The following is a 17,785-nucleotide window of genomic DNA, read 5'->3' as shown; positions in this document are numbered from 1 at the left end:
AGGATCATCGTGGCTGACAGGAGGCAGGACTAGAATTCACTTCTGGACAGAGCAGCTTGCAGAAGTTCACATTGTGAATTTTAGCTCCAGATCAAGTGCAAAAACCAACCAGCAACCTTGAGCGGACTGCTCCTGCAGGACCTGGGAGATACCCCAAAAACTTTGAATGTCCTAACTGCTGAAGTGGGAAAGGAAGATCCTCCTCTCCTGAACACACTCCCCCACTGGAAAAGCTGAAGGTCTGTTTGCAGGAGAAGTTTCTGACCTTACCTGAAGCTGAGCCAATTTAGAGAGCCAAATGAAATACAGGGGAAAAGGCAGCTGCAGAAAGGCCCTGGTAGCTTGCTGGGTCACAAAGCAGGCCATTCCTGCCTGGGACTACAGGTATCCATCAGATGGGTGGCCAGGGGCTAAAACTACACAGGGAGAAGGAAATCTCTAGCTGAACTTTGTAACGACATGACCAGGGAGAGAAGCCTCCTTGCCAGAATTCAGGGGAGGCACAAATCTGGTGTGCAGACTCCACAGGCAGGGGAAGAACCAAGCCCTTTTCTCTCACAACTGGAAGGTGGGAGATTTCAAGCCTGTCATGACCTCTGCCTGGAAACATACTTGGGGCTGTTGGGGTCAAGGACAACAGTGGGAATGAGACCAAGCCTTCCATTTGAGTGGGAGCTGAGTGAGGCCTGTGACTGCTGGCTTTCCCCCACTTTCCTGACAACCTGCATGGCTCAGCAGAGGCAGCCATAACCTTCCTAGGTACACAGCTCCGGTCACCTGGGGATCTCACCCTCCTTCCCAACAGCAGTCACAGCAAGACACAACCAAAAGAGCCTGAGCTCAGACATGCCTTGCCCTGCCCCCACCTGATGGTCCTTCCCTACCCATCCTGGTATCAGAAGACAAAAGGCATTTATCTTGGGAGTTCTAGGGCCCCACCCACCACCAGTCCCTCTCTACACTCCTACAGCTGATTGTTTCTCGAAAGCACCACCACTGGTAGGAGGACAACCAGCACAAAAATCAAGCATGAAACCACCAAAGCTAGGAATCCTCATGGAGTCCACTGTATCCCTCCACCACCTCCACAAGAAGAGGCACTGAAACATATGGCTGAGAGACCCAAGGAGAGTTTACATCACAGGAGTATGTGCAGACAAGCCCCAGTACCAGCCCAGAGCCAGGTAGACTCTGGGAGACTAGACCCAGAAGAAGGACAACAATCACTGCAGTTCAGCTCACAGGAAGCCATATCCACAGAAAAAGGATGACAGTACTACATCAGGGAACACCCATGGGACAAAATAATCTGAACAACAGACTTCAGCCCTAGGCCTTTCCTTTGACAAAGCCAACCTAAATGAGAAGGAACCAGAAAATCAACTCTGGTAATATGAAAAAGCAAGGCTCTTCAATGGCCCCCCAAAAATCACACTAGGCACCAACAATGGAGCCAAATGACAAAGAAATCCCTGATTTACCTGAAAAATAATCCAGGAGGTTAGTTATTAAGCTAATCAGGAAGAGACCAGAGAAAGGTGAAGCCCAATGCAAGGAAATTAAAAAAAGAAAAGATACAAGAAGTGAAGGGAGAAATATTCAAGGAAGTAGACAGCTTAAAGAAAAACAATAAAAAATTCAGGAAACTTTGAACACATTTAGAAATGTGAAATGCTCTGGAAAGTCTCAGCAATAGAACTGAACAAGTAGAATAAAGAAATTAAGAGCTTAATGACAAGGTCTTCAAATTAACCTAATCTAACAAAGACAGAAAAAAAATAAGAAAATATGTACAAAGTCTTCAAGAAGTCTGAGATTATGTTAAACAACCCAACGTAAGAGTAATTGATGTTCCCAAAGAAGAAGAGAATTCTAAAAGCTTGGAAAACATATTTGGGGGAATAATTGAGGAACACTTCCCTAGCCTTGCTGGAGACCTAGACATCCAAATACAAGAAGCACAAAGAACACCTGGAAAATTCACCACAAAAAGATCTTTGCCTAGTTTTGTCATCAGGTCATCCAAAGGTAAGACAAAGGAAAAAATATTAAGACCTGTGAGACAAAAGTAAAACCTATCAGATTAGCAGCAGATTTCTCAGTTGTAACTTTACAAGCTAGAAGGGATTAGGGCCCTATCTTCAGCCTCCTCAAACAAAACAATTATCAGCCAAGAACTTTGTATCCAGCAAAACTAAGCATCATATATGAAGGAAAGACATAGTCATTTTCAGACAAACAAATGCTGAGAGAATCTGCTGTTACCAAGCCACCACAATAAGAACTGCTAAAAGAGATCTAAATCTTGAAACAAATTCTGAAAACACATCAAAACAGAACCTTTTTAAAGCATAAATCACACAGGACCTATAAAGCAAAAATGCAAGTTAATAAGCAAAAACAAAAAACAAAGTATGCAGGCAAGAAACAGCATGATGAATGCAAGATACCTCACATTTCAATACTAACATTGAATTTAAATGGCCAAAGTCACCACTTAAAAGATATAGAACCACAGAATGAGTAAGAACTCACCAACCAAGAATCTGCTGCCTTCAGACTTACCTAACCCATAAAGACTCACATAAACTTAAAGAAGTGGAAAAAAGCATTTCATGCAAATGGACACCAAAAGTGAGCAAAGGTAGCTCTTCTTATACCAGACAAAACAAACTTTAAAGCAACAGCAGTTAAAAGAGACAAAGAGGTACATTATATAATGGTAAAAAGCCATATTCAACAGAAAAATATTACAATCCTAAACATGTATGCATCAAACACTGGAGATCCCAAATTTATAAAAAATTACTAATAGACCTAAGAAATGAGATAGTAACACAACCTCAGAATACACATTCTATTCAATAGCACATGGAACTTTCCCCAAGACAGATCATATGATAGGCCATAAAATGAGTCTCAATAAATTTAAGAAAATTGAAATTATATCAAGCACTCTCTTAGACCACAATGGAATAAAACTGGAAATCAACTCCAAAAGGAACCTTCAGAACCCTGCAAATACATGGAAATTAAATAACCTACTCCTGAATGAGTATTGGGTCAAAAGTGAAATCAAGATGAAAATTTAAAAATTCTTCAAACTGAATGACAATAGTGACACAACTTATCAAAACCTCTAGAATACAGCAAAGGCATTGCTAAGAGGAAAGTATGTAGCCCTAAGCCCTATATCAAAAAGACTGAAAGTGCACAAAGTGCCATTCTAAGGTCACACCTCAAGAAGCTAGAGAAACAAGAACAAACTAAACTCAAACCCAGCAGAAGAAAGGAAATTACCAAGATCAGAGAAGAACTAAATAAAATAGACAAACAAAAATAGATAAATAAGATAAATGAAACAAAAAGCTGATTCTTTGAAAAAATACATAAAATGGATAGACCATTAGCAAGATTAACCAAGAAAAGAAGAGGGAAAAATCCAAATAACCTCACTAAGTAATGAAATAGAAGATATTGCAACTGACACCTCTGAAATATTAAAGATCAGTCCAGGCTACTATGAACATCTTTATGCACATAAACTAGAAAACCTAGAAGAGATAAATAAACTCCTGGAAAAATGCAACCCTCTTTGCTTAAATTAGGAAAAATTAGATACCCTGAATAGACCAATAACAAACAGCAAGTTTGAAATGGTAATTTTAAAATTGCCAACAAAAGAAGTCCAGGAGTAGACAGATTCACAGCAGAGTTCTTCCAGACATTCAAAGAGGAACTGGTACCAATCTTTTTGACACTATTCCACAAGATAGAGAAGGAACCCTCCCTATTTCATTTTATGAAGCCAGTATCACCCTAATTCCAAAATCAGGAAAGAATATAACCAAAAAAACAAAACTGCAGACCAATATCTTTGATGAACACTGATCATAAATTACTTAACAAAATAGTAGCTAACCAACAATATATCAAAAAGATAATCCACCATCAAGTGGACTTTATGCCCAGTATGGTTTACATATGCAAGCCAATAAATGTGATACACAACATAAACATAATTAAAAACAAAAATCAGACAATCATCTCAATAGATGCAGAAAAAGCATTTGACAAAATTCAACATCTCTTGTGACTAAAACTCTCAGTAAAATCAGCCTACAAGAAACATACCCTAATGTAATACAAGCCATCTATGACAAACCTATAGCCAACATAATACTGAATGGGAAAAACTGAAAGCATTCCTTCTGAGATTTGGAACAAGATAAGGATGCCCACTCTCACCATTTCTCTTTGACATAATACTGTAAGTTCTAGCCAGAGCAATCAGACAAAAGAAAGAAATAAAGGGCATTCAAATAGGTAAAGAGGAAGTAGAACTGTCACTGTTTGCCGATGACATGATGGTTTACCTTGAAAACCCTAAGGATTCCTCCAAAAAGCTCCTAGAACTGATAGAAGAATTCAGCAAAATTTTCAGATACAAGATTAATGTACACAAATTAGTAGCTCTTCTCTACACCAACAGTGACCAAATGGAGAATCAAATCAAGAACTCAACCCCTTTTACAATAGCTGGAAAAAAAAAACCTTAAAAAGGAAATATAACCAAGGGGTCAAGAGACTTCTACAAGAAAAACTACAAAACACTGTTGAAAGAAATCATAGATGACACAAATGAATGGAAACACATCCCATGTGCATGGATGGTTAGAATCAATATTGTGAAAATGACCATACCGGCAAAAGCAATCTACAAATTCAATGCAATCCCCATTAAAATACCACCATTATTCTTCGCAGAATTAGAAAAAAACAATTTAAAAATTTATATGGAACCAAAAAAAGAGCCCACATAAGCAAAGCAAGACTAAGCAAAAAAAACAAAATCTGGAGGCATCAAACTAAACTATACTATAAGGTCATACTCACCAAAAAAGCATGGCGTAGTGCAGAAATAGACACTAGACCAATGGAACAGAATAGAGAAGCCAGAAATAAACTCAAATACTTAGAGCCAACTGATCTTTGACAAAGCAGACAAAAACATGAAGTGGGAAAGGACACCCTTTTCAAAAAATGGTGCTGGGCTAATTGGCTAGCCACATGTAGGAGAATGAAACTGGATCCTCATCTCTTACACAAAAATAAACTCAAAATGGATTAAGGACTTAATACATGAAACTCTATAAATTCTAGAAGAAAACATTGGAAAAACTCTTTTAGACATTGGTTTAGGCAAAGATTTCATGACCAAGAACCCAAAAGCAAATGCAATAAAAACAAAGATAAATATCTGGGACATAATTAAACTAAAGAGTTTTTGCATGGCAAAAAGAACAGTCAGCAGAGTAAACGGACAACCCACAGAGTGGGAGAAAATCTTCACAATCTGTATATCTGACAAAGGACTAATATCCAGAATCTACTAATATCCAGAATGTAGAGTGAATCTACAATCACATCAAAAGGTGGCTAAGGACATGAATAGACAGTTCTCAAAAGAAGATATATACAAATGGCCAACAAACATATGAAAAAATGCTCAACATAACTACTGATCAAAACCACAATATGATACCAACTTTCTCCTGCAAGAATGGCCATATTCAAAAAATCTAAAAACAGTAGATGCTGCCATGGATCCAGTGAACAGAGAAGACTGCTACACTGCTGGTGGGAATGTAAACTTGTACAGCCACTATGGAAAACAGATGGAGATTCCTTAAAGAACTAAAAAGTAGAACTACCATTTGATTCAGCAATCCCACTACTAGGTATCTATCTAGAGGAAAGTAAGTCATTATTTTAAAAAGATAATTGCACACGCATGTTTATAGTTGTACAATTAACAATTGCAAAATCGTGGAACCAATTTCAATACCCATCAATCAATGAGTGAATAAATAAACATATATATTATATATTATATATATATATTATATGATGGAATACTATGCAGTCATAAAAAGGAATGAATTAACAGCATTTGCAGTGACCTGGTTGAGTTTGGAGATGATTATTCTAAGTGAAATAACTGAGGAATAGAAAACCAAACACCGTATGTTCTCACTTATGCGTGGGAGCTAAGCTATGAGGACGCAAAGGCATAAGAATGATACAATGGACTTTGGGGACTTGGGAGGAAGAGTGGGAAGGGGATGAGAGACAAAAGCCTACAAATATGATGCAGTGTATACTGCTTGGGTGATGGATGCACCAAAATCTCACAAATCACCACTAAAGAATGTACTCATGTAACCAAATACCACCTGTACACCAATTACTTATAGAAAAAATATTAGTTGATTAAAAAATAAAATTAAAAAAATAGAGAGAAGGTTAATGTGGGTTTTTCTGGTGTATGAAGGAGTTTTATTATATTGTTATATACATTATATTACATACATCTGCAACATTTCCTTTAATATATACATTGCTACTATAGTTAGAATATAGTTGAAAAAATGAAGATGTATGAAAAAAAGTTTATGTATTTACTGGACAACTAAGGATGATATAATGGAGATATCTAGATTTTTACTTATCAAACATCCTGACAACAGAAACTATTTTTCCTTATAGACTTCTCTATTTTTCAAAGTGTGAGGTTTGGATGGGCTTCCGTAGTTCCTGGGAACTATTCTGACTGTATATTTCACTAGTAGAATCCACAATTGTTGCTTAAGAGGTGAATATATGACTCAAGGTACATGAACCAAATCAGCTTCAACACTTGGTAAACCTATTGAGGAAAGAATATTCTTAATCCACTGGTATTACTAAGCTGGTAGAATATAAACCTGGAACTGCCTATATTTGTCTTTGCTACCACGTACAGAGCTTCTGAGAATAAAAACAGCCAAGAAAGCAGAGCTGAGAAGCATGAAAAGAGAGACTTGATAAATTATGTGTGCATCTTAATTCAGCCATGACCAGAGCCTAAAAATACAACCTGCACTTCTCAGCAATTTGAGCCAATAAAGTTACCTTTCTGCTTCCATTGGTTTAGTATGTGTTTTTGAAATGCAGAGTCCTAACAAATAGGACTTCCTAATTTCTTAAAATTCACTTAGTTATTCACCTCTTGTGTTTACATTATGATGATTTCCAAAAAAACCAGGAGCTTGGAGGGCATATGATTGTCCAGTCATGGAAGCAGGATCACTGTAAGTGCAACACAATAAGGGATACATTGCAAGAATCGGACCTTACCCAACTGTGGGAAGAGCTGGATAACTGCCAGTCCAAAGGGAGAGTAGGAAGATCAAACACTGGTGCAAGTCAAAACGTCAAATGATTGCAGGCAAATCTGAGGACAGCACAGCTAGCCACCAAGGCACTCTGTTCGAGGTAAGCTAGTGAGAGGTCTATGGGAAGCTAGCTACGGCTTCTGTCAGTTTACAGAAAATTATCTTTTGTTGAACCAGGACCACTCTTTTTTTTTTTTTTGAGACGGAGTTTCGCTCTTGTTACCCAGGCTGGAGTGCAATGGCGCGATCTCGGCTCACTGCAACCTCCGCCCCCTGGGTTCAGGCAATTCTCCTGCCTCAGCCTCCTGAGTAGCTGAGATTACAGGCACGTGCCACCGTGCCCAGCTAATTTTTTTTGTAATTTTTAGTAGAGACGGGGTTTCACCACGTTGACCAGGATGGTCTCGATCTGTTGACCTCGTGATCCACCCGCCTCTGTCTCCCAAAGTGCTGGGATTACAGGCTTGAGCCACGGCGCCCGGCCCAGGACCACTCTTAATTGCCAGGGCCAAGAGTTGGGAAGAAGAGCTCCTTAATCTTGTCACTTTGTCTGGCCACAGAGACTTCCAGAAGGTAAAGGCTGCTGTTTCACATGTGTGCCTTCCTAATCTTACAAAAGTTATCTTTTGGTCAGCTTTAACTTACAATCTTAAAGGGGAAAGGATTTTGGGAAATATAATTCTCAGCTTTGTTTGACACAAAACAATCCAAAACAATCCTCTCCTCATCATATAAATCAGACCACAAATTTTGTTCTTCCTTAGTTGATTATATGGAGCTCCCATGAGACCACAGTTATGGGTTGAGCTGAAAGAAGCCATTAGGCAGAAATATGGGCCATCAACATCTGTGACGCTTGCTCATGCACTAACTTGTTACCTGCAAGACCTGCTTAAGCCTGTTTTGTTTTGTTTCTTTGTTTAATGGAGTTTCCCTCTGTCACTCAGGCTGGAGTGCAGCCATATCAGTTCACTGTAAGCTCTGCCTCCTAGGTTCAAGTGATTCTCCTGCCTCAGCCTCCTGAGTAGCTGAGACTACAGGTGCCAACCACCACACCAGGCTATTTCTTTTGTATTTTTAGTAGAGACAGGGTTTCACCATGTGGGCCAGGCTGGTCTCGAAGCCCTGACCTCAATCCCAGCCTCTCAAAGTACTGGGATTACAGACATGAGCCACCACACCCAGCTGAGCCTGGTCTCATATATATTACATTCATTTGACAATTAAGTGCTGTTATACATATCTAATGTTTTGGCTTGATGCTAAACACTTGGTTTGTGATAGGTAGCACATGTGGCTTGGTAACTTAGTAAATAATGATCGAACTTTCAGTTACTTGTGACTTACCCAGTAGCAAGCCTGAGGCTAGTTTTCAAAAGCAAAGCTTTTTCTGCAGAGGAGGCAAAGTTTTGCTCCAAAATTATTAAAACACTGTGCTAGGATTCACTTGTAGGGACCCACCAGAGGTTCCAAACAGTATCCCTATCTACTTTTGACACTTCAGGCACCCACAGATCTGCTCGCATGAGAGCATGGAGCCATATACAGCCTTCTCTTGTTCGGGTCCTATGTAAAATTGTCAGTCTTTAGAGACACTAGATACACAGATCAGAATAGCATGTCCAAATAAGACGTGTGATGTTTCTAATAATCCAAAGAGGCTGACAAGCTGTTGTGTCCCCTTTTTGTGTTAGAAGGCGCCAGATGCAGTAACATGTCCTTTGTATTAGTCTGTTCTCATGCTGCTAATAAAGACATACGCAAGACTGGATAATTTTTAAAGGAAAGAGGTTTAATTGACTCACAGTTCAGCATGGCTGGGAAGGCCATCCATAATTATAATTTATAAGCCAACTTGTAATTATGGTAGAAGAGGAGGCAAACATGTCCTTCTTCACATGGTAGCAGGAAGAAGTGCTGAGCAAACGTGGAAAAAGTCACTTTAAAAACTATCAGATCTTTTGAGAACCCATTTAGTATGAGAACAGCATGGAGGAACCACTGCCATGATCTATCTAATCACCTCCCACAACACCTCCCACAACACTTGTACATTAAAATTTAAATTACAATTCAAGATGAGATTTGGGTGGGCACACTGAGCCAGACCATACCATCCTTCATCTTAAAAGCCATAGGTCTAAATGTCCCAAACCACTAGAACACAGTAAGTATTTCCAAGGTGGCAAGCCCCTGAACATTTGTGATATTTCTGTATTATACACATCTTTTCATTTCCAAGTTGGTGTTTTTCTCTTACAGGTTATAATGAGATTAGCTTTTTCACAAGTTTCAATACTAATAAAGAAGAGCTAAATGATAGTGAACAGGATCTTCAAACCAGCCATCAAGTAATGTTTGAAAGAAAGCAGAATACTAAGATAAGAAATAGAATCGGAGGCGAAAGTCTTAATGGCAATTTGAAAAGAAAAAGAAGGCCTTCAGGCTAGCAAACTACAAAATTAGGATATGAGATTATCCCCTCCACATCAAAGAGAGAATGTTGCATTCAAGACTAGTTCTGTGTGGCTTTTATCTTCTATTTTTTTCCTTGATCTTAGCACTTTGTATCTTGTCTAATGTCAATCTAAATGTTGAGTTTTCTCAATTATCCCTGCCACAATATATGAAGTTCCAATGTCTCTCTGTTATCTACAAAATATAAAGCAAACAACTTATAGCCAAAAATCTCCTTCAAATACCTTCAAATATGACTTCCAAATGTTTTCATGGCCTTAGCTCTAACACCTGCCACCTACTGTCAAGTCAGGATGGATTCCTCACCTTTACTAGAATACATTGTGTGTTTTCTTAATTTCCAGTCTTTGCACAACCTGGTCTTTTTGCTGGAGATGATTTTCCTCCTCTGCTTTTTGTGGATTACTCAATTCATTCTCAAGACTCAACTCAAATATCCTTTTTTTTCTGATTTCCTTACTCCCCCAAACCAGTGGATCAGTCCTATCTCTAGGTTACCCCCAGCAGGTAGTTTATAACTATTAGAGTGTTTTTCACAGAGACTTTTGTTTCTCTATCTATATGGATTTATCTCAATGACTAGAACAAAAAAAAGAAGCATCATAAACATGTGATCTAGAAATAAACTGATGAATTTATTACCTTCCATTCTACCCAAATCCTTCACAGTGTCTCCCTGTCTATCCCCCCCTTAATTTGCTGTTGGTTTTATTCAAAATCTTTACAAGGAAACTTATTTTTCCCAAAATAGCTGTGCAGGCAATTATCTAAAGTCAATAAGAGTGTTCCTTTGAATTGATTTGTTTAGAAATCACTTAGAAAAGTCTAGTATTTAGCATTCAATTTATTGATTTTTTGGTGTCCCAGCCTTACATGAATCTCTATATTAGAAAAAAATTGACCTGTTCATTTAAATGTTTATCTTTTTAAGGCTTATTCTGTTCAGGTTATATACTTACCCCTGAATAATAGAGGTGTTGATTGAAGTCCTTGTTTTCTAACATACTGGCTATGTGACCTTTGAGAGACAACCCCATGACTGCTCAGTTATCTTTCCACTGTAAAATGAAGATAATAATTCCTGTCTATCTTATAAGTTTATAAATGAGAGCTTTTAAAGTGAGTACAAGCACTATTCAAATGTAAGCATTATGAGTATCCTGTGCCTAATAAATACATCATAACATTTAGAGAGGAATTGCATTAATAATCTCTGTGCCCTAGGATTTATTTAACATTGTATTTCTATTGACCTGCACAATGTTCAAACCAAATGGAAAGCTAATTGACACATATTTAAATATCTACATTTAAAAGCAGATCATTGAGACACTGCCTGGAAAATTTAGAAATCTTTGCTTTATAGGTGGAATTACTTTTTCTGTCATTATTGTAGGCTAATGTTACCTTCATCAGAAAGTAACAAACAGTTTGAAGTCACAGGAGGGTAGTCTAGTAGTCCTTGTATATAAGCCAAATTCTAGACCAGGAACATGCCAACTCTGCATTATCAAATTTTAAATTGAAAAATTTAAGGAATCTAAGAAATGCTAATTTCTGATTGCTTTTGAGAACTATAAATTTTTGGCTATACCTGTGGACCTATAAATGAAAATGTCCACCAGAATACTAGAAATACTGATGATTAATTTTTTCCTAAACTAGAAGCACCTGTGTCACTTTGCTCCATTTGCATGATTTGTGAAAAGCTCCAAGCTCCAGCTGGCCTGACAGCTGCTTTGAAATAGCAGGTGGTGCAATCGTATCTGTGTTGATAGGAGTCAAAATATAGCTGCATATCAAGGAAAAATCATCTTACTATTTAACATTTCCCCTTTCCTGAAATCTCACCTTTATCTTACTTTATATTCATAGTTCAATTCTCTATGGAGAAAACTATAAATTAGATTTCTTCAAAATTAAATATGTTCATTTATTCACAGTTGTACTGAGCTCTTAATATATAACAAAAGGGCAGCATGAAAGAACTGGTAATGTAAAGAAAGATAAAAGGTTCACTGGGAGGGACTCAAGATGGCACAGTGAGAACAGCCCAGGACTGAAGCTCTCGATGAATGCGCCGAGAGGGTGAGTCAGGGCCACATTTCCAGACGGATCTTTGTTGCCAACAAAATGGGGAAATTCCCAGGTATAAAAGAGATGTGGGAGGCCAGGCAGAGGTTTTGGCTGGTGCAGCCAGCAGCCAGTGCAGCCGGCAGCCGCTGCAGCTGGTGGCCAGTGCTGTAGCACAGCAGCGCTACACAGAGCTCCGCACAAAGCGCACTGCTCTGGGTGCCCAGTGGAACCAGCAATCTGAGACTTGAGAGGGCTGAACTTGAGACTGAATGGGACTTGGACAGTGAGCCAGGCCAGGAGATTCCAGGGAAACAGCATTTGAAGTAGTGCAGTGGGACAAACAAAATGGCAATTACAAATGCCCTAGGTGGAGAGGTTCCCTGTGGGCACAGCTGAACCCAGGATGGTGCAGCTCCGTGAGGGAGGAACATCCTCCATTAACGAGGCAATCCGCCCCTACTGAGGTACATGCCCATTGCTGACACAGCCTGCTGTTGCCAAGGTAACCCGCTACAACAGAAAGACTCCACCACAGGGCGTAGCCCATGGCAGGAGGGCGGAGACTGCAGTAGCAGGGCAGAGCCTGCAGCAACAGGGCAAACCTCACACCAGCAGGGTGGAGCCTTGGCAGGCAAATAGCGAGTAGACTCCCGCCTAGCTGGGCAGGACAGCACAATGGAAACTCACAAAGAAAACCCCACCGAGACAGAGCATCGGAGAAAAAAAGAGTTTTTTAATGAGTTCTGTTGCAGCAGAATTAAATGTAGCAGCCTAACAGCCCTACCTCTGTTAAATGAATAACAGAGCTCACAGCTCAGCACTTGAGCTCCTATAAAGTACAGACTGTCTCATCAAGCAGCTCCCTGACCCCTCTATATCGAGAAGACTGACATTTGGCAGGCATCATTCTGGGACAAAGATAGCAGAAAAAGAAACTGGTAGCATCCCTCACTGTTCCGCAGCTGCTAAAGGTGCACCCCAGACAAGCAGGGCCTGGAGTGGACCTTAGCAATCGTACAGTGGAGGGGCTAGACTGGTAGAAGAAAAACCAAGTAACAAAAATACTTCATCATCAACAATCTGGATGTCCACTCAGAGACCCAACCAAAAAGTCAGCAACTACACAGATGACAGGTGGATAAATCCATGAAGATGGGAAGAAACCAGTGCAAAAAGGAGGAAAACACCCGAAACCAGAATACCTTGTCTTCTAGAAAGGACTAAAACTCCTCACCAGCAAGGGAACAAAGCTGGACGGAAAATGACTATGATGAAATCACAAAATTAGACTTCAGAAGGTGGATAATGAGAAACTTTTGTGAGTGAGCTAAAAGAACATGTTTTAAATCAAAGCAAAGAAACTAAGAACCTTGAAAAAAGATCTGAGGAAATGATAACAAGAACGGATAACTTAGAGAGGAATATGAATGAATTAAAGGAGCAGAAAAACACAATATGAGAACTTCGCGAAGCATGCACAAGTTTCAACAGCCGAATTGACCAAGCAGAAGAAAGAATATCAGAAATCGAAGATCAACTCAATGAAATGAAACGAGAAACCAAGATCAGAGAGAAAAGCACAAAAAGAAATGAACAAAGTCTCAAGAAATGTGGGACTATGTGAAGATACCTAACCTACGTTTGATAGGTGTACCAGAATGTGACGAAGAGAATGAATCCAAGCTGGAAAATACTCTTCAGGACATCATCCAGGAAAATTTCCCCCACCTAGCAAGACAGGCCAACACTACAATGCAGGAAATACAGAGAACACCACAAAGATATTCCACAAGAAGAGCAACCCCAAGGCACATAATCGTCAGATTCAACAAGGTTAAAATAAAGGAGAAAATACTAAGGGCAGTGAGAGAGAAAGGTAGGGTCACCCACAAAGGGAAGCCCATCAGACTCACAGCAGATCTCTCAGCAGAAACACTACAAGCCAGAAGAGAGTGGGGGCCAATATTCAACATTCTTAAAGAAAAGAACTTTCAACACAGAATTTCATATCCAGCCAAACTGAGCTTCAGAAGTGAAGGAAAAATAAAAGCCTTTGTGAATAAGCAAGTACTCAGAGATTTTGTCACCACCAGGCCTGCTTTACAAGAGCTCCTGAAAGAGGCACTACACATAAAAAGGAACAACCAGTACCAGCCATTCCAAAATCACACTAAACGCTAAAGAGCATCAACATAATGAAGAATCTACAACTAACGGGCAAAACAGCCAGCTAGCATCAAAATGGCAGTATCAAATTCACACATAACAATATTAACCCTAAACGTAAATGGACTAAATGCACCAATCAAAAGACACAGACTGGCACATTGCATAAAAATCCAAAACCCATCAGTGTGCTGTATCCAGGGAACCCATCTCACATGCAAGGATACACAAAGGCTCAAAATAAAGGGATGGAGGAAGATTTACCAAGCATATGGAGAGCAAAAAAAAAAAGCAGGAGTTGCAATTCTCATCTCTGATAAAATAGACTTTAAAGCAAGAAAGATCAAAAAAGACAAAGAAGGCCATTACATAATGGGAAAAGGATCGATAAAACAAGAAGAGCTAACTATCCTAAACATACATGGACCAAATACAGAAGCACCAAGATACATAAAGCAAGTTCTTAATGACTTACAAAGAGACTTAGACTCCCACACAATAATAGTGGGAGACTTTGACACTCCACTGTCAATATTGGACAGATCAACCAGACAGAAAATCAACAAGGATATCCAGGGCTTGAACTCAGACCTGGAGAAAGCAAACCTGATAGACATTTACAGAACTCTCTACCCCAAATTTACAGATTATACATTCTTCTCAGAACCACATCACACCTACTCTAAAATTGACCACATAATTGGAAGTAAAGCACTCCTCAGCAAATGCAAAGAAACTGAAATCCTAACAAACAGTCTCTCAGACTATAGTGCAATCAAGTTAGAACTCAGAATTCAGAAACCAACTCAGAACTGCACAGTTTCATGGAAACTGAGCAACTGGCTCTTGAATGTTGACTGGATAAACAATAAAATGAAGGCAGAAATAAAGAAGTTCTTTGAAACCAATGAAAACTAAGACACAACTTGCTGTAATCACTGGGACACATTTAAAGCAGTCTCTAGAAAAAAATATATAGCAATAAGTGCCCATATGAGGAGAATGGAGAGATCCAAAATTGACACCCTATCATCAAAATTGAAAGAGCTAGAGGAGCAAGATCAAAAAAACACAAAACCCAGCAGAAGACAAGAAATAACTATAATCAGAGCTGAACTGAAGGAGATAGAGGCACTAAAAACCCTTCAAAAAATCAATATATCCAAGAGCTGGTTTTTTTAAAGATCGACAAAATAGACAGACCACTAGCCAGATTGATTAAAAAGAAAAGAGAGAACAACCAAATAGATGCAATAAAAATGATAAAGGGGAAATCACCACAGATTCCACAGAAATTCAAACCATTATCAGAGAATATTACAAACAACTCTATGCACATAAACTAGTAAACCTGGAAGAAATGGATAAATTCCTGGACTCCTGTGTCCTCCCAAGCCTAAACCAGGAGGAAGCTGAAATTATGAATAGACCAAAAACAAGGTCAGAAGTCGAGGCAGCTATTAAGAGCCTACCACACAAAAAAAACCCAGGTCCAGATGGGTTCACAGCCGAATTCTCCCAGACACACAAAGAGGAGTTGGTACCGTTCCTTCTGAAACTATTCCAAATAATCCAAAAAGAAGGAATCATTCCCAAATCATTTTATGAGACCAATATCATCCTGATACCAAAACCGGGCAGAGATCTAACAAGAAAAGAAAACTTCACATCAATACCCATGATGAACATAGATGCAAAAATCTTCAATAAAATATTGGCAAGCTGATTGCAACAGCAAATCAAAAAACTTATCCATCATGATCAAATAGGATTCATCGCGGGGATGCAAGGCTGGTTCAACATATGCAAGTCTATCAGCGTAATTCACCACATAAACAGAACCAAAAACAAAAACCACATGATTATCTCAACTGATGCAGAGAAGGCATTTGACAAAATTCAGTAGCCCTTTATGCTAAAAACCCTCAATAAACTGGGTATTGATGGAACGTATCTCAAAGTAATAAAAGCAATTTATGACAAACCAACAGCCAATATCATACTGAATGGACAAAAACTGGAAGCATTTCCTTTGAAATCTGGCACTAGACAAGGATGCCCTCTTTCACCACTCCTAATCAATATAGTACTGGAAGTTCTAGCCAGAGCAATCAGGCAAGAAAAAGAAATAAAGTGTATTCAAATAGGAAAGGTGGAAGCCAAATTGTCTCTATTTGCAGATGACATGATAGTATACCTAGAAGACCCCATTGCCTCAGCCCAAAAACTGTTGAAACTGATAAGCAACTTCAATAACATCTCAGGATATAAAATCTTTGTGCAAAAATCACAAGCATTCGTATACATCAATAACAGACTTAAAGAAAGCCAAATCAAGAACGAACTGCCATTCACAATTGCTACAAAAAGAATAAAATACCTAGGAATACAACTCACAAGGAATGTAAGGGTCCTCTTCAAGGAGAACTGCAAAACACTGCTCAATGAAATAAGAGAGGACACAAACAGATTGAGAAACATACCATCTTCATGGTTAGGAAGAATTAATATCATGAAAATGGCTATACTGCCCAAAGTAATTTACAGAATCAATGCTATCCCCATCAAGCTACCATTGACTTTCTTCACAGAACTGGAAAAAACCACCATGAACTTCATATGGAACCAAAAGAGAGCCCGCATAGCCAAGTCAATTCTAAGCAAAAAGAACACAGTGAAACGCATCACACTACCGAATTTCAAAATATACTACAAGGATACAGTAATCAAAACAGCATGGTACTGGTACCGAAACAGAGATATAGACCAATGGAAAAAAACAGAGGCATCGAAGGCAACACAGCATATTTACAACCATACAATCTTTGATAAACCTGACAAAAACAAGCCTTGGGGAAAGGATTCCCTGTTTAACAAATGGTGTTAGGAAAACTGGCTAGCCATGTGCAGAAAGCAGAAACTGGACCCCTTCCTGACACCTTACTGTAAATTAACTCCAGATGGATTAAAGACTTAAACATAAGACCTGGTACCATAAAAACCCGAGAAGGAAATCTGGGCAAAACGATCCAGGACATAGGAGTAGGCAAGGACTTCATGACCAAAACACCAAAAGCATTGGCAACAAAAGCCAAAATAGACAAATGGGACCTAATTGAACTCCACAGCTCTGCATGGCAAAAGAAACAGTCACTAGGGTGAATCGGCAACCAACAGAATGGGAAAAAATTTTTGCAGTTTACCCATCTGACAAAGGGCTGATATCCAGAATTTACAAAGAACTCAAACAGATTTACAGGAAAAAAACAAACAAGCCCATTCAAAAGTGGGCAAAGGGTATGAACAGACACTTTACCAAAGAAGACATATATGAGGCCAACAATCACATGAAAAAATGCTCATCATCACTGGTCATCAGAGAGATGCAAATCAAAACCACATTGAGATACCATCTCACGCCAGTTAGAATGGCGATCATTAAAGAATCTGGAGACAGATGCTGGAGAAAATGTGGAGAAAAAGGAACACTTTTACACTGTTGGTGGGAGTGTAATCAGTTCAACCGTTGTGGAACACAGTGTGGCGATTCCTCAAGGCCTTAGAAATAGAAATTCCATTTGACCCAGCAATCCCATTATTGGGTATATATCCAAAGGACCTTAAATCATTCTACTATAAGGACACATGAACACGAATGTTCATTGCAGCACTGTTTACAATAGCAAAGACCTGGAATCAACCCAAATGCCCATTGATGATAGACTGGATTGGGAAAATGTGGCACATATACACCATGGAATATTATGCAGCATTCAGAAATGATGAGTTTGTGTCGTTTGTAGGGACATGGATTAATCTGGAGAACATCATTCTTCGCAAACTGACAC

At 39.0% G+C, this 17,785-nt stretch overlaps 1 protein-coding gene and 1 long non-coding RNA gene across 9 annotated transcripts in view; one reads left to right on the top strand and one right to left on the bottom strand.

Annotated features, from left to right (window-relative positions):
- LOC118152970 (uncharacterized) overlaps positions 1 to 6,955 on the top strand; it is a 56,792-nt gene extending 49,837 nt beyond the window's left edge. The window contains exon 4 of the long non-coding RNA XR_004742059.3: positions 6,806 to 6,955. This is a non-coding gene — a long non-coding RNA (uncharacterized LOC118152970). The remainder of the gene's footprint in view (positions 1 to 6,805) is intronic.
- Positions 1 to 17,785, bottom strand: part of PKIB (cAMP-dependent protein kinase inhibitor beta) — a 275,134-nt gene that overhangs the window by 173,454 nt on the left and 83,895 nt on the right. The window lies entirely within an intron of this gene.

Source organism: Callithrix jacchus, chromosome 4 (genome assembly GCF_049354715.1).
Source record: "Callithrix jacchus isolate 240 chromosome 4, calJac240_pri, whole genome shotgun sequence".
NCBI lineage: Eukaryota > Metazoa > Chordata > Mammalia > Primates > Cebidae > Callithrix > Callithrix jacchus.
This window is presented reverse-complemented; position numbering and strand designations above follow the sequence as displayed.